This window comes from Herpailurus yagouaroundi, unplaced genomic scaffold (genome assembly GCF_014898765.1).
Source record: "Herpailurus yagouaroundi ecotype Mexico unplaced genomic scaffold, PumYag 142, whole genome shotgun sequence".
Taxonomy (NCBI): domain Eukaryota; kingdom Metazoa; phylum Chordata; class Mammalia; order Carnivora; family Felidae; genus Herpailurus; species Herpailurus yagouaroundi.
Window position 1 is genome coordinate 15205965 of NW_024412397.1, and position 18154 is coordinate 15224118.

General features: G+C 41.2%; 1 protein-coding gene across 5 annotated transcripts in view; it reads right to left on the reverse strand.

Annotated features, from left to right (window-relative positions):
- CDH20 (cadherin 20) overlaps positions 1-18154 on the reverse strand; it is a 211398-nt gene that overhangs the window by 56638 nt on the left and 136606 nt on the right. The window contains exon 1 of one of the 5 annotated variants that reach the window (XM_040478656.1): positions 14676-15018. The exons of the other annotated variants lie outside the window; for them this stretch is intronic. The gene's annotated coding sequence lies outside the window, so the exon portion shown is untranslated. Of the gene's footprint in view, positions 1-14675; positions 15019-18154 lie in introns of those variants that run through there. 5 annotated transcript variants of the gene reach the window in all.

Sequence of the window (18154 nt, forward strand, 5' to 3'; positions counted from 1 at the left end):
TTCTTGCCCGTTAACCTCCCCCCCCCCCCCCCGTCTTTCTCCCGTGTTGTCTGACAGGTCAAAGGGAAAAAAAAAAAAAAAAGGTGTTCTTTCGAATCTTTGTGATGAATATTTTGTAGGCGGTTCAGCTGCCTCAGCTTTCATCTGTCTCTCCTGCCCACTTTGGCCTCCTACACACGAGTGCAAAGGCCTCACGTTCTTCCCTTTTGCCGAACACGGCCGAGGGTGGATGTTGAGGACCTGTGGAGCCCCTCGGTGGTCCTGTGAAAGCTACGGTGGTCCAGGTGCCCCTCTCACACTCCCTGTCACAGACATGAAATATCAAAGCCCGCTGTGCCTGTAAACTCTTTTGTGTTAAACAACTTGATAGCTGCAGTTGATGGAAAGCACTTTATTCCTGCTTCCTCGGGGGCAGAATACATGAAAAATACTCCCTGCCTAACTTTTCAGAAAGTACAGTCTGGGTTATACAAAAGTTCCATTATCTTTTCATAATTAGGGCTGTTTATACACGTGAAGGGAAATCGGTTCTATCAGAAATACTAACCCATTTTCACTTTTTATAAAAAATACGGTTCTCCTGTTCATGTTTTTCCTACGGGATAATAATAGCAATGACATGTTTGAAGGTGGGCTGATTTCTGTTGTTCGTATAAAGGAAGAGACTAATATATGTATATTTGTATGTATGGATTTGCTTTGGAAGACCACATATGCCACACCGAGAATACATTAGTGGAAATTGACTTCTGTGTTAAATGAGTCTTTTAAAAGTTTTTCCCCCATCCTGCCTGAAGAAAGCAAACAGCTTGGTAATGAACACAGTAGGAAGAAATTAAAGTTGTAGATAAAGTGTGCTCTTGGTGAATTGTTTATTTCATTACTTAAATTCGTTGTGATATTTAAGATGGAGGGGGAAGGGATGGTTACTGCTTTCTCCTTGAAGTGAACTGGGCTTTTATGGTCTCCCTCTGATTTCTTTCTTCATTATTCCAGTTTTCCTGAGCCTTTCATGGTTAATGGAAGTACTACTCAGTAAAGCTCAAATGACATCTCTGTAGAAGCAGAAAGTCACTTGCCTCTGCCACAGACTCTTTCTATAAAGGGAAGGTGTTTTAATTTTCTAACATAGCCTCATGCCTTTAAGAGGTAAACATAGATGATGATATTGTGGTTTTGGGGAACTAAACTTCTTAAGCTATCGCTTTTAAGGAAAGAGCCTTAAAAATGTACTTAAAAAGAAAAAAGAGAAACCTGTGAAGATCCTGAATATTACAGTGAGCTGTGACAGTGTACCATGATGTGCATCGACATTGAATCGAAACGCATCTCAGTGTCACAATGCCATCCTGCCTCAATCAAGTGTCTCGCTTGAGAAATATGAGCAAAAATACTGTACTTTATAGGAGTCACAATTCTTCAGAATAGGATATAGAACCCAGAGAGAACAGAGCAGGTGGTTGTGAGTATAAATTGGAGTGAAAAATTCATATGATGATGATATCTTTGAATATGTACAGTTCACAAACAGCAAGATTCCCATTGTGGAATTCTGTAAAGAAATTACTTCCGTTGCTTGTGTCAATGAACTTGTAGCATTCCTGAATCTGGGTGTGTGTGTGTGTGCGCTACAGACCAAAGTCTACCACTGGGGACGTGTTTTGGAGAAGGTGTGTACTGTAGTTTTGTGTGCTGAAAGATGAGACACTTCTGTGACCAGAAGTCTTTTTTATTTGCTCCAGACGTGCCATCTTGTTTCTTCCTGGGCAGTCATGAACGATAGAAGCTTCATCCCTCCCTTGTGGCCATCAGCATACCAGCTTCCACAAAGCTACCCATCTCCGGAGGTGATCGACCCTCAGCAGAGCCAGAAGAGGTTGTCCAGGTACTAGATTTCCTGGATTTGGTTGTGTTCTCACTTCTATCCTGCTACTCCATGCCTGACTTTCCTCGTGACACCGTCCCCATCCCCAAAGTTAGCATTTCTGAAACAGATACGGCTTAGTGTCAGTGTGTACATTTAATTCCTTCCTTTACCGCTCCAAGAGGCTGTTAATAGATTGATGGTGTGTCTAGAATTGAGGAATTTTGGTAGACCTTCGTTTTTTTTAATAGACCAGAAGTAGAAAAACAAAGAATACTTTAATTTCCATGGATACTTCTTAGAGAAGGTGGTTGTCACTCTTGCTTGTTCTAACTTTGCTGACGTGGATCTCGATGAATTCCCATTTCTCCAAGTTCCTCAGAAACTGGAAATCCTGAACCTAACGGTTCAGCATTTACAGTGTTCACTCAAGCTGTTATCGCCTCTGACATCTTCCTTTTCTCACCGCTGGTTCTTTTTACTCTCATTTTCTTCCCCACAACCAGACTGGTTTATGAGAGGGAGTGCTTTTAAGAAGTTCAAAAATGGAAGCATGGGGCTGACGTGGCTGAGGGGGAGGCACAGGGTAGCTGAACCGAAGAGTTTAGGAACAGTATCTGGTTTTATATGAGGGTGTGTGTGTGAGGGTGTGTGTGTGTGTGTGTGTGTGTGTGTGTCCGTCCATGTGTGGGTGAGAAGAGTAGAACAAAAAAATGGGAGAAAGCATGAATTATGTAATTAGAAACTGGCTTTGAAAAACCTGATGAGGGGGGCGCCTGGGTGGCGCAGTCGGTTAAGCGTCCGACTTCAGCCAGGTCACGATCTCGCGGTCCGTGAGTTCGAGCCCCGCGTCAGGCTCTGGGCTGATGGCTCAGAGCCTGGAGCCTGTTTCCGATTCTGTGTCTCCCTCTCTCTCTGCCCCTCCCCCGTTCATGCTCTGTCTCTCTCTGTCCCAAAAATAAATAAACGTTGAAAAAAAAAATTAAAAAAAAAAAAAAAAAAGAAAAACCTGATGAGGCCCATAATAAATCCCGCTGTGTGCATCCCAGGTATCTGCTGATGCCCCTAGCTGTAAACTCCCTAGCTCGGGTCACAAAAAAGGCATATACACTTTAGAAGTCCTTTCACAAGAGTTCCTGCCCAATTCCTCCTTGCTTTCGTTCCCATTAGAATCAGTTTTCCACGTGAGGTTGCCCTGTCTTTTCTTTCTGTATCTTCCAAGAATGGCAAATGGATTCTTGCGAGTTCCTTTCACGCATACTTAGTATCTAGTCCATGTTTTAATCCTAAAGGAGTCAGGAAGTTTTTGACCTACTTTACGCTTCCTCCAGTTTTCACTTTTAATCAAGCTAATGAAAGTACAGTTCAGTCCACGGGCAATTTTTTTGACTACTGTTAGACAAGAATGATCAATTTTGATTTTTCAGAGTTGTATCACATGCTCACTAATTTGTAGCCTTATGTGGCCTTTATAATTGCTTTAATTTGTGCTTGTTCATTTTAAAGAAAGCATGTGTTTGAAATGTAATTCTTCGGCTAAAGTTCTTTGAAAGAAGTTGCAGATAATTGCTGCTTAGTATTTTCTCTTATAACTTCGCCTTTGTACAGAACTTTAGGAAAACAGGACAGTTCTTTCCTGGACCACAGTCTTTCCTGAACTATAAAGATTAATCCATAGGAAGAAGAGTTTTTGGCTGAAGTCGGTGTGCCAAAGTTAAGACTTAATTTCTCAGTTTGGTAAATATTGGAGCCTCAAATATGCTTAGTCGATAGTGGTTTGTGAAGCCAGACAGAACGGAGTTTCAGTTTTAGCCCTACTACTTCTGATCTGTGTGGTCTTGAGCAAGTGGCTTAAACTTTTTCAGTCTGTCTGTCGTCTACAAACTGGAGATCATTGTAGACTCTTACAGGGTGATTGGCAGCATTAAGCGAGAAAATACATGCAAAGCTCTTAGCACAGTATTTGGCAGATGGTCAAAGCCTTGTGTTTGAAAAACAGTAGGTGCTTAATAAATGTTCTTTTTCCCTCCTTCAAGGAGTTTACAGTTTAGTAGGGGAGATACTGCCGTTAATGCTGGTGGTAGAAACAGTGGTAGGAGTGGGCGTAGGCATAGGCGTGACAGCATCGCTAGTGACAGGGATGACAGTGTTGCAGCAGCAGGAATAACAGAAGCAGGAACAGCAGAAGTATTAGCGTGGAGTGTTCACTTTATGCCAGCCTGTGTTAAGTCCTTTACCTTTACTTTACCATTTGGTCTTTGCAAGAATTCCACGAAAAGGTATTCTTTTCCTGTTTTACACAGAGACAGAGCATTGTGCTGGGATGGCTCGGAGGCTCCCACCTGCTCTCACAAGAGCTGGTTTGCATATCCCTTTGCAGCTCCTTAAACTGGTCATGGCAAGAGTGTTGACACCGCAGCTCTTGGCAAGTGCAACGGAGAGTGTGAGCGGATGCACTTGGGTTCTTCTCAGGAGCGGCTGTCGCACGCGCTTTGTGCATGACTGACTGTGACACACATCTCTTTGTGAGAAGGCCCGCCAGAGCCCTGGAAACAGCGCTAGGCCAGGTCAGGGGAGGGGGAAATGATGTGCGTCAGTGAGGAAAAGTTTAAGGTAGCACGTGAACTAGACCTTGAAGGAAAGAGAGGAGGGCATTCCAAGTGAAAGAAAATGCAAGTGGCAAGGTGCAGACACAGGGTGCGGAGGCCCGGCAGGAGAAGAACACTTGAATTTGCGTGGAGAATGGGGCCCATTCAAGAGCTGATGAGAGATGAGCAGGAGAGACAGGCAGAAACCAGTAGCTAGGAGCTGTGGACATTGCTGGGCCGAAGTGTTTTGAGTATCTGTAGTCGTTCACAGTGAGCGATGAAAGGTTTCTGAGTGTGCAGGTGGGCCACTCCAGTCACTGTTTAGTGGGGTCACTGGAGCGTGGGTTGGGGGGGGGGCCCGTGGGCCAGGCGGTTGAGAGTCCAGGGAAACCTGCGAGGAGAACTTCAACCAGGAATCCCGGGTCAGAAAAGGATTGGTGAGGAGTCCAAACCATTGAGGAGGCAGAGTCTCCATCGCTTGTACACTGAATGGATGTGAAGGAATGTGGGTATGGGGGTGGGGAACGGGGCGGGGAGGGGGTCTGAACCAATGGCAGGAAACTTCTGTGCTTCGGCTACAGCTGGAAGTTGGGAGGAGGCATTCGTTAGAGGCAAGGTAATAAAATCGGTTTTAGATTTAGGGATAAAAAATTCATCCTTCTATGCCTGGTTATTTAAAGAGGAAGAACTTTCCTTCTCTTTTTAGTCCAAAAGTTCAAAGCAGCTTTGGGCATAAAGAACGTGAGCTCCTTCCTCTCCTTTAGAGCACTTCTCGCTGCTTCCAGAGCTCACCCTGCACCCAGGCCCCCTGCTCATGACCCGGGTTGAGGCCTGCTCCAAGTGGCTTCCTGTGGCCGACTTGGTGAAACTGATCTGAAGCTTCATCTCAGCTAGGGACTTTTTGACCTGTCAGCTCCCAGACATTGTTCCCTTTATGTAATATCCACTGTCACATTGGAGTCGTGTGTATTGTATCTTTCATTTCTCCAGTGTGGAAGGAATGTATGCAAAAAGGCCAACTGGCTACTCTGCTCAAGGGAAGGAGAAACTTACAGAACAAAAGAAAACAAAATCTCACTGATGTTTATTATTTATTCTGTTAAAGGAAAAGAGAAACTTCTCTTCTTTAAAAAAAATTTTCTTTTAATGTTTATTTATTATTGAAAGTCAGAGACAGAGCGTGAGCAGGGGAGGGGCAGAGGGAGAAGGAGACACAGAATCTGAAGCAGGCTCCAGGCGCTGAGCTGTCAGCACAGAGCCTGACATGGGGCTTGAACTCACAAATTGTGAGATCATGACCTGAACCGAAGTCGGACACCTAACCTACTGAGCCACCCAGGTGCCCCGAGAAACTTCTCTTCTAATACAAAACCTCCCTCTCTTTTGGAAAATGATGCATAATTTGGACTCTCTGGACATCTTGGCTAAAGACTCTTTCTAGCTCAGCCTCTCAATGGGTGATGCTGGGTGTTTGCTTAACCTTTTTGAGGCTCAAATATCTTTTTTAAGGGGTTTAAAGTGTTGTCAAAGATTATCACGATCTAATACTATAGATTAAGTTCTATTTTTATTTTATTTTTTAAAATTTCCTGTGTTTCCCATCTCATCTCTTCTCAGAGTGCCTCATGCATCTCCTGTTGGCTCTTCATTATTCAGTCTGGTAATTATTTACTTGCCTCTCCCTTCCCCATGTTGAAAGCTCCTTGAAGATACAGGTAGTGTCTTTTATCCCTAGATACTTGATGCCTAGTGCAGTATTTGACACATCCCAGGTGTTGAGTAAATATTAACTGATGCTGGTGTGGTTTTTTAAAAGCTGTAAACAAGTATTTAACAGTTTGGTATTATTATTCTTTCTGTTTCAGTCTTTTGATTAATAGTTCTTCATACTTACCTTAATATCTATTCTGACCACCAATGTATTAAGAGGCATGCATAACCAGACAGTATAAAGGCAGAAAAGTCCAGAAAACAGTGAGTTTTTACACATGATATTTTTGTTCTTGGAGAGCAAATACAGTAAGCCCTGACAAGTCAGAAGTGCTCTAGACCTTGGCATCATTTGTTGTAATGCAAAGTTAAGGAATTCTTTGTAGGGATGCTCAGAAACCTTATGAGGGAATTGGGGTTTGAAAAATTATGGTGACCTAAAATTCTGTGATGTTTTTTAGTTAGCTGGTTAAAGGGATATGACCACGAAGTTATCTCTGGTGGTTTGGCTTTTTAACCTCTTTATTTTGGGGGAAAGGGGCTGATATGAGAAGATCTTTATTCTCTAATTCTTTTCAAGGTCATCCCCTACCTGTTGGTTTGACAGTCGCCTCTTTCTTGAACCTAGAGTCTTTAGTAGTCCAGTCTTTGCTGTATTTACATTTCCTTTCAAAATGTTTTTACTGTATCTAGTTTGGCTGTGCATAGAGGTCTATGATGAAAATTTCTTCACTGTCTTTTAGAACTGAGTCTTACCATTGAGAAATTTAATGCATTTTAGCAAAATGATAGAGGAAATTAAGAAAAAGATACGGGATTCCAGACAAAAGAGATCCAGCATAGGGGACTAGCAAGGAGAAGCCCTAATTAACAGGTGTATCCTAGGTCTAGACACGGAAGCCAGGCCAGGAGAGGGAGGGTACCAGGGGAAAAAATGAAACTGGTATTAGAGGGTTTGAGAAATTCTTGAAGTATTTGGAAAAATTGTTGATGGGCAGGAGACAGATCTTAGGAACATTTGAAAAAAGTGACATGCACATAAAGAAGATGTTAGGCAGTTATTAATCCAGAAAAACAAAACTGTTCTAGAAAGAAGGAATTAGAATCTTAATGTACAACTTGATAGGAAACAACATTCATTCATAATAAGGTAAATATTGACTATTCTTTTAATGAAAATTGAAATAGAACTGTGTTAAGAAGGTGAGGGAGAGGAGAATGGGTGGGAATATACTTACTTTTATTTATTTTTATTGTATTTAAATGCTTTTTCTTTAAAGTTTATATATTTATTTCAAGAGCGAGAGAAAGAGAGAGCATGAGCAGGGGAGAGGCAGAGAGAGAGAGAAAGGATCCCAAGCAAGCCTCTGCACTGGCAGTGCGGAGCCTGACATGGGGCTCGAACCTACAAACCGTGAGATCATGACTTGAGCCGAAATCAAGAGTTGGACCCTCAACTGAGCCACCCAGGTGACCCAGGAATACGTTTAAAGAGAACTAAATTCTCACCTATTCTACTGGGAAGTCAGGTGCTGATATGTAAAATAGATCTTTCAGGAAATATCTGTGTAAGCATATTACTTAGAAATACATGGGCAAGAATTTGAAGAAACAGCTTCTGGGGTTGCGTTTGGGGATTGGGTTTTGGGATTGGGGCAAGGAACTGCTTTTTCTTTTATCATTAGCCTTCCAGTGCCATCTTGTTTTGTTTTTGACCAATGCAAATATTTTACTTTTAATAAAATAAAAATTGATTAAAAATTTAAAAGCATTAATAAGCAAAATAGATATTGAATAGAAAAGAAAGCATCCAAACAGATCTTATGGATATATTTTGTATTTTTTAGGACTTAAAAAAAAACTTTTAAGTATTTCTGAGATCAGAATGCATTTTATAACTATGAAGGTTATTAGTACTTACATTATTAGCACTTAGGTGTAAGTGCCTTTCTCCCCCAACCAAAACTTGCAACTATTATATTTCTGGTACCTTTTAATTGTGGTTTCATAGGATCACAGAAGTGGAAATCCTTTAGTACAGGATTTTTCAGAGCTCTGCTCTTCTGGGCACTAGGAGTTCTGGAGCTTTTTCAGGGTGAAATTGCTAGACTCTGCCTCCCTCATCTTTTTCCTTGTCTTTACTACTATATCCTCTTTTCTAGGCTCCATATTAATCTATATTATATGTCTGGCAAGGCAGACTTCTTAAGTAAGTTGGTTAATTGTGGTTGGAAAAGCTATGTCTTGTCCTTCACCATCCACCATCCACTCTTCATTCACTGGACAGTCAAATGGGAAAAATTAAGCCACGCAGGTTCATAGAACACATTAAAAAAACAAAAAATACTAAGAGAAGATATAGGTGAATATTGCTTTTAGAATACTGGGTTGAAGAAGCCTTCCAAAGGATTAGCTAAGGTCGTGAAGGAAAATGTTAATAGAGTGAACTAAATTATTAGAAATTGTTATATATTTAATATAAAAATTAGGCAACATGCATGAGAAAACACAGACTTATTATCCTTAATATATTAAAGAGTCTTTATGTTCATTGTTAAAAATGATGATCATTCCAGTAGAAAATGATCAAATGACAACAAGAGAAATTCATAAAACAGCAAATAAAATGACCTGTAATATATAAGAAACATTTTACTTTTACAGTTAGCTGAGGAAAATGAGTTATTTTCAGCCTGTTAACTTGGAAAACATTAAAAAACAAGCTAACCAATGTTGCTGGGAATGTGAGAAACTAGACATATTGAAAATATACTTCAGATAGAAGTGTAAGTTGACAAAAGTTTTTTTGAAAGCAGTTTTGCAATATGTGTCATGTCTTTAAAATGAATACGTAATTGATCCTAAGGAAATAATTATGATACACATTTTATGAATTTAAATATATTTGTATTTATTATGGTATTTCTACTGTAGCAGAAAGTGAGATTCATCCAGATTTCTAACAATAGATGATTTTGAAAACTATGATATATCCATGCAAAGGGATATCATGCAACTCTGTCTTTGAAGGACAATCGAGAATCGGTATTAAAGCTGTTCTCAAGGGGCGCGTGGGTGACTTAGTCAGTTAAGCATCTGACTTCGGCTCAGGTCTTGATCTTATGGTTTGTGAGTTCGAGCCCCACCTTGGGGTATGCGCTGCCAGTGCTTGGGATTCTCTCTCCCTCGCTCTCTACCCCTCTCCAACTTGTGCTCTCTCTCTCAAAATAATAAATCAAAAAAATAAAAAGCAGTTCTCAGAAACAGCATTTATTGTCACCTGCTTAACACAATGTTGCCATGTGTGCTTCAATTGGAGAAACAGAATTTAGACATTTCATAATTTTATCAGAAAGTGGGAAATCTACTCCAGAAATACCTCAAAATGAATTAATACCGTGAGTCAAGTTATGTTAGAATTAGCTGATCCAAGACTGGTATTGTCCATTATGTATAGATCTCAGTTACCTTCATAGAAGGTAGTTACAGAAGGCATTGTCTTTAAGCCTGAGATTCAGTATTCTGTACTCCTCCTCGATACTGCTGTACCTTGGCTATCCTCAACAGACCATGCCCAGCCTCGCACACATAGCCACGTGCATGTGACAGGAGTGGTTATTTGATCTGCAGGCTGCAGCAGCAACCTCCTTCTAATTACATGATAGTGATATGATCATGGGGTGGAGATTGATTCAGTATCCTCATTTTTCTGGGCTAGTTTATCCCCTGATGGTTCTTTGGTAGTGTTCTCTGCTCAGTAATGGAACTACCTTCCAAGCAAATGTGTGAGATGGTCTTAATTTGAACTCTTGAATGAACTCCTTCTGCTCCCCCCAAATCTGGTCCAATTAGCCTCTGATAGAATCATTGAATATATACTTAAGTTTGTGTTCTTAGGGACATTTTACCGTGTTAACAGGGGATATATAAAAAAAGAGATTCCCAAATGGCCCAAGCAAAACAAACTGGTCCAAAGAGCCATCCATCATGGGTTCCAGAAGTGACCAGTGGAGTCATGAGGAATGAGAACTGTTCTCAGTCTAGGATCTTTTGGTCATTTCAGGCTCATCAGAGTCCAGTCTGGTTTTGGCATCAGGGTCACCGACTGGCCTTAGGCCTAGATCAAAAGGCACAAGTATAGCCTCATATAATGAGGTAAGGGAGATCTTATCCCCTGACCCTTCATCGTTTGACCCTGCACTGGATCATTTTGGCACTAATTCCTGTTCTGGCTAGCTATTGCTATGAAACAAATCAGCCCAAAATGTAGTAGCTTACAACCAGTTGTTTTTGTTAATTTTTGTGGTTTCTGTGAGTCAGGGATTTGGATGTATCTTGGCTGGATGGCTCTGGCATGGGGTTTCTCAGGCATCTGCAGTCACATGGTGGCTATACTGGGACACAGGGGTCTGGTGCAGCTGGAGGCTGTTGGTGCATCTCTGTCTCTTCACACGTGTCTTCCACATGGACTAGTTTGGGTTTCCTCATGGCATGGTGGCTTCCATGAGAGCATTTGGACTATGTAATGTGGTCAGGGCTCCCACGTGAGGATGTCTGTTCTCAAAGCAGAAGAGGCATTATCTTTTATGGCCCAACCTCAGAATCTTCTCAACTTTACTTCTGCTGCATTCTGTTGGTTATCAGCCACTTCCAGATTCGTACTCTGGAGGGAAGGGAATTGGACTCCACCTCCTGAAGAGGAGTGGCAAGGCTCCAGAAGAGCCTGTGGGATGAGACATGTTATTGTGACCATCTTTAGAAAATATACTTTGCCATGCCTGGAACATGAGACAAGCCATCCGGGGCCACTGAGGTCAGTGTGGAAGAACTTTTGTGATCTCAGATAAGCAAAAGCAGGGTTTTGTATTTGGAAGAGCATTTGGAGAGGGTGGGGGAAAGTCATTCTTTGTCTAACTAAACATATCCATATCCATATTCATATCTAATATACAGGCGTCTGGGTGGCTCAGTCAGTTAAATATCTGACTCTTGATCTTGGCTTAAGTCATGATCTCATGGTCGTGAGATTGAGCCCCTCGTCAGGCTCCTCTCTGGAGATGGAACCTGCTTAAGATTCTCTTTCTCCCTCTCCTTTCGTCCCTCCCTGGCTTGCGCACACATACTTGTGTGTGTATGCTCGATCTCTCTCTCTCTGTCTCTCTCTCAAAAAACAACCACAAAACAAAACAAAACAAAACAGAAAGCCAAAAACCAAAACCAAAACCAAAAAACATGTATATAGAGAGCAGGTCTTGTTCGAATGGCCTAGTTACCATGTATGTTGTGATAGAGATGGGTGTATCTAAAGGATGGGTGTATCTATATGAGCTATACATACACAACTTTGATTATGCCTGCTCAGGCATAACAAATAAGGAAATACGGTTCTGACTCCTTAGTACTGAGTGGCTGGAGAATTGTTATCAGTTGATTATTCTCAACTTTAGTACAATGACAAGTAGTATTTTAAAGGAGTAAGTTCTGTATAGAGTGTTTAATATTCATTTGTATTGTAAGGATATCTAAAGTCATGATCACTAAGCACTGAGATTTTACCAAAGTGGAACAAATTAAAGAGATGGTGGAAAAGGACGTGTCTTGGCTTTAGGCATGTAGCTCTTTGAAGAAGTATTAGAATATAAACAGAACAATAATGAATAAAATAAAATCTGGTAATATCTGGAAGTAAGAGCTCAAAGAACAAACAATAAGATTGATAGGTCATAGTGGATATCATTTCCTCCCAGTTTGACTCCTAATTGTTTCCTCTCTTGGGTCTCTTGCTCTGCTTACTCCAGTCTGTGGAACAAATGGCACTTCCAGCCATCCAAGTAGGAATCCAGAAGCTATGGTAAGATTCCTTCTGTCTCCTCTCCAACTGCCCCAGTAAACTCTCAAGCTTTCACCACTATAGCAGCCTCCTAACTGGTGTCCCTGTTCTAATCTGTTCTCTTACTAGCCAGAGGGATCTTACCAGGTCACTCACCTGCTAAAAGGTCTCTAATGGCTCCTCATTTCTTAACTGATAAAATCTGAACTTCTTGAGGAGGTACTCAAGGACGTAAATGATCTAACTCCTTCTACCATTCTAGCCTCTTTTCCTGTCCCTTCTCCCCTCACATTCGTCCATTAAAATAAACTACAGACCCTATAGTTTAACACCTTTATGATTTTGTTCAAACAAAAGTGCTTTTTCCAGGCCCTTTGTTTGGCAACCTCTCTTCCAGGAAGTATTTGTTCATTATGAGGCCTGTCTTTTGTGCCCCCATACCACTCTACTCTGTCCATTTCACTGGCACAGCCCACATCAGTCTGCTTTCCCCACTAGCCCATGAATCTCTGAGGGCAGCGGCTGTCACCCCTGTGTCTTCAGAATTAGCATGTGTCAGCACCAAGCAGGAATTTAATAAAACTTGGAACTGAATAAAATTAAACAAAAAGTGAAAGATTCAGCAATGTAGCATTCTCATTTCAGTGAGAATTGTGGCACTTGTATGGCAATATTAACAGGGAAGGGTTCTGAGGATCCACCAGGTGGGACTGGGATCCTCACCAGAACTTTCTCAGTTTCTGACCGGGGCAACCCGAAGGAGACTGTGGAGTGAGGCTGGAAGCTTGGATCAGATTCACCAGAGTCCACAAGGCTCTGAAGATGAAGCCTACAGTGTCCAAGGAAAGGACAGCTTTAAGGCTAGAGGAGAGAAAGTCAAGGTGCTGCTTAATTAACCACATCCACATTTTAGAAACTCATTTCCACTGAAGATGGGATCTCCTAGGAATCAGGAGCAGGGAACATGGCCTTAATCAGTAGAGGAAGAGATTTAAACAAAGATTTCCAGACAGTGAAGCTTATGAACTGGGACAGATTGCTTATGGAAATTGAGAAGTCTGCCCTTTTCCAGGCGGGGGGAGAAGGCAGGGGCAGGACACTGCAGGCACCGAGGCTTTCACAGACTCAAGTAGGTCTGCCAGAGGTGGGGATGGAACCAAAGGGCCTTAAGGCCTTTTACAAATCCCACAAATCAGGGATGTTTTCAAATGCTGACTTTACATCATAGTAAGCATTTATAACATTTCACTCATGTTCGCCTAGACGAAATGGTGAATTTGTGAGCATGCAGTGAAAAGAATTAGCAGTCTTTCTCTAAAGTGTAGTCGGTTGGTGATGATGCTTGATACTAGCTATTTCTACTTTTACTTGCTTTAAAGTAACTGTTATAAAAAAGGAAAAAAAACTTTTTTTTTTTTTTTAAATAACTCGCTGATTGATCTCTGGTAACACTTGTTGCAGGATAGGATTGTTAGCCCTGCTGCCTGGAAAAATTGAGTGTCTCCTTTGCTTTTATGCTGGCACTTTTCTGCCTTTCTGGTATTTAAATACCATATAGCAGTGCCACAAAGATGTTCACATGTTACCAGTGGAAACTGCATTAGCAGTTGAAATTCCTGTCTATTTCTTCTCTGTGTCGGTAAAGGAATTGGGTTTCTTTGGAATGGAAAATGCTCTTATATATCTCTTGTAGAATTTAATTTATTCTTTCTTTCTCTTATAATCCCTTTAATTTTTTTCTTCTATGTAGTAAAGAAACATTCAAAGAAACCCATATAAACTCTACAAGGTTTTGTTCTCCTACCGTAAGGCTAAGAATAGCTTAACAAGAACCAATCCACATGCTTTAATCCACATGAGGGAAAAAGATTTTGTAAATGTTTCTCTTCAAAGCACCAAAACTAAATGAAGGTTAAGGGAGGAGGCTCAAAAGAAAGCCTTATTAATGGAAAATACATTCTGATAAATCAAACTGATTTCAATCTTAATAGTCCATTTAAATAATGGAATTGGTTAATAGTATCAAATTAGGATTAAAGAAAGGGATAAAAATCTCTTTCCACAAGTTGTTTCAAAACAAGGCATTCACTGGCTGATGCCATATGATATCAATCTGATTATACTGTACACAATAAAGCATCATGCCCTGTGCTAAAATCCTGCTGGGAGATGTATTTAATCAGATGCCTTTGATATGACTTGAGGAATAGTTACTGTGGACTCAAAAGAATCAGAACAAAATCTTTAGCTCCTGCAGTCAATCTTAATCCAGTGTGGATGCTAGGTGTCTATACATACCCTGTCGTAATGCACTCTCAAACATAAGCACGAGCTAACTGGTTGGACTTTCAGATTTGTCTTTTCAGAAGCCACACGCAGAAGTTTGTTTTGCTTAATAACATGTTCTACAACTGACTGTTCATTCCCAAGCTTATCACAGATCAAGTCAAGATAAAGATTTTCTGTTGGCAGGAATTTTAGTGGACCCTGGTGAGTACAATTAACAGCCACCCGATAATAATTTAAAATTACTGTCTTAGCTCGCTTTGTTTGGCTCCCACAGGAACTAAATCAACACTTTCACTTCCCAAGACAATCTTTCTGTGTCACTGGCCAAATTTAAACCGGATTTTGTGAAGCTATGTCATGGAAATCACAGACGGCATGAAGTTTTACAACTTACTTTTCTCCTTCTTCCTCGGAGCGCACTATTTTTGCATTTTCCTGAGCTCGTCACTTTAGTTGTGGAGTTCGCGTCACGCTGCCAGCTCCCACTCTGTGTCAGAACAACTTAAAGTGGTCCCCCTTCTGCCGTTTGAAATTGGGCTTTAAATGATAATCAGCTCTGAGGGAGGCTGTTGGAGGTAGGGAATTCAGTCCAGCAACTTGGAGGGCGGAAGGCAGCTCCCGGCTAGAGCTTTCTTCCCCCCTCTGCCAGTGCCACGGGGTCGGAAGGCGTCTCTGGGGGCGGAAGGCCCAGCCGGCCACAAGTTGCTAACGCACCCCACAGCTCCTTGGGACGGGAAGGAGAACAAAAGGCATCACTTACGTTAGGTGATCAGCGGCAAATGATGTGTGGGGTGGGAGGGAGCCTGGTGTACACAGGGGAGGGGGGCGGCAGTTGCCCTTGTCTGGATGGGGGAAGGACAAAGAATGCTGTCCCTGACCATTTGAGGCCCTGGGGGATTTCTTCACGGAATCAAACTGCAGAGGACGATTAGCAGCCTTGTACAGTAAGAGCTAAAGTTCTTTGGACATGTTGGCCTCAGCTGAAAATACCTAGTGGCTACTTACGTATAATACCTATCAGCGACTTACGTATTTCAGAAAGATAACGGGAAGGCTAACACATTGCACGTCTTTTCCACTACCGTTGCTCAGTGTTTCCAGTAAGTACATGCAGTGTGTCTCAGCTGAGCTGCTCTTTCACATTATTGTTAATTAAATAATACTCCCTAAGAAATCTGTCATTACCGGCAGCCAGGACCGGGTTTGTTTAGTTTGCCTGGGGCTATTAATGCTCTAACAAACGGTCTCTTAATTGCCACAAGAGGTAATTTCGTTGGGGGTTGTAGATCACTTTTCCCAACAATTTTATGGTATATTTTCTATCTGAAACTTTTTCCTTTTTGTTTCTCTGTCTGGAGTTCCACAAGGCCAGAGGGATCTTTCTCTAATGATTCATCCATTGAATTAGCCATTCTCCGTAATGGAAAAAATGCATGTTATTGAATCTGTAATTCCTCCCCTCCCCCATTTCCATTATGACTAAAGAGAAGCAACTAATAACGGATTTTAAAATTAACTTAATTTTCCCTTGCTCATTTCATTACTTATTCTTTGAAATAAGTGACTTTTGCTGGGAGAAATGATTTCTGGTATGTCGCAGGCGTAGCCCTGACATTATTTCTTGTCAACTGTTTTTCTAGTAGACAGGAGTGGTGGATGGGTAGAACAGTTATCATTAGATGTAGTTGAAAGGGGGAAAGATGAGGGCATTCGGCCCCAGAGAGGAACATGTGCCGTGGCCTAGAATTTAAAGTGACCTTATCTTCAAACATTTTCTTTCTGTTCATAAGCAGAGAATAAGGACAAATATTAAGAAAAAGTCACCTTTTTTTTAGCGTTATAAAAGCCTCCATATGCCATTTCAAAAAGAAGTGCTATTTCAGCCTTTTCTTAAATGACCTCTTTTTCATCATAATATAATACATTTTTTTCACCTTTTGACCGGTACTTTGGTTTTCTAATAAAGCTACATACTTATTTCAGAGGAATTACACTTTAGAATGCATCTTGGTGGTACTTCATCCAACAGTTTCATTTGGCTGAATTAATGTGTGAGCGAGAGAGGGAGAGGGAGAGGGAGAGGGAGAGAGAGAGAGAGAGAGAGAGAGGAGAGAGAAAATAGTAGAAGCAAGAGACTCATGTAATCCAACCTCTAAGCATAACTTTCTTCAATTTCACATTGCAGTATCATTATAGTAACCTTTATGTGTGATAAAAGCATAATTTGGCTGGATAGTACTAAAACATATATATCCACATTTTATCAGTGATTTATTGTCCTGTGATCAAAATAGTTTCCTTTCTTCCTCTTCGCCAAGTTCACATTTTGTTGTCTGGTGTCACTTGATAATGTTTCATTCGCCTTCCTCCCCAACCCCCCCGGCTCTTGTCTCTCTCTTTTTCCCATTAAGATGTGAATGGGTAGGCATCTCAGCCAATATGTCTATACATGGCTGAATACACTTGGAGAAAAGCAGGGTCTCCCTTTGTCTGGACCCTGGATGGCTGCGTGTCATTCCGCACCAACGGGCAAGGCCTCCCTCACAGTAGGAACTTTGCAATAATTGCCAGAACAAATTGAGCTCAAGCTTATCGGTTCCTTTCCTTTTTCATTTGGAAAATGGAGGGACTGGGAGAACAAGGCCATTTTTGACCAGTGACAATACAGCGTTGAAGTAGATTGGATACAGCCAGTGCCCAGTCGTATTGCAGACAACTGTCATGGGATATATTGTATACAGGGACGATAAGATGTGACCTCACAGTTATCAAGCTGAGCTGTGTTTTCCCACACACCCTGGGCATTCCACTCTGTACGATCGGCATATACAGCAGTTGGCAGGGGAGTGAGTGGAACTTCTATATGGACAGTTGGCAGAGGCGAGCAAACACAGATGCGACTGGTTGGTGCTCGCGTTCTTTCTGCACGTTGTGTAGACCAGCAGGGGCGATACTCAGCTTGCTCTGCACTAGGGAGCAATGAGAAAAATGGTCTTTGGTAAGAAAGTTGAATACAGGGGAAAGAAATTCATTTAAAAGTCGATTACTTATTTTTTTCCTATGCAGATTTTTAAATCAGAATCTCTGTGAACTATAAATGATATATGATTTTCATTGTATTTAGATACATTGATATCTGATATCATATATCATATATGATGTCTGTAGTGTATCTAGATCCTGCTCTGTGTTTGGTATATATTTGTGTGTCTGTGTGTTTGTGACTACATGTTTTTATGCAGTCATTAAGTCCACAATACATGGATGTGGTTGGAAACTATAATGTGCCTATGTAAGTGCAAATGCAAACATGCAATAGCCGAGTTGAGGTTTTCATATATATATATATGTATATATATATATATACATATATATGTGTGTATATATATATATAATATGTACATGTAACGTATACACACATATATATGTAAATATGTATATGTGTATATATATACACACACACACACATATATGTATATTCATACTCCAAGGCTTGATTCTAAATCTATAAAGTACCACATGTTCCCTTCCAGAAATCTTTCCACCTTAACGACAGACTATGGTTGGGCTTGTACAACCAAGACTGTGTACTGTGTTGTTATTACAGGTCGCAGGGCCTTTGGCAAACTGGGTGGCCAGCCTGGTGTATCAGAACTGCCAAAGCAGTCAGGCCACCTGTCTATGTGACAGCCCAGCCTATATTTTTAAAAATATTGTTACTTAAATATGTTGGAAGTGTGTGTGTGTGTGTGTGTGTGTGTGTGTGTGTGTGTGTGAGAGAGAGAGTGTGTGTGAGAGAGAGAGAGAGAGAGAGAGAGAGAGAATTCCCATTCAATGGGGTTAAGCTTTGCTCAGCTGCTTTCAGAGCAACTG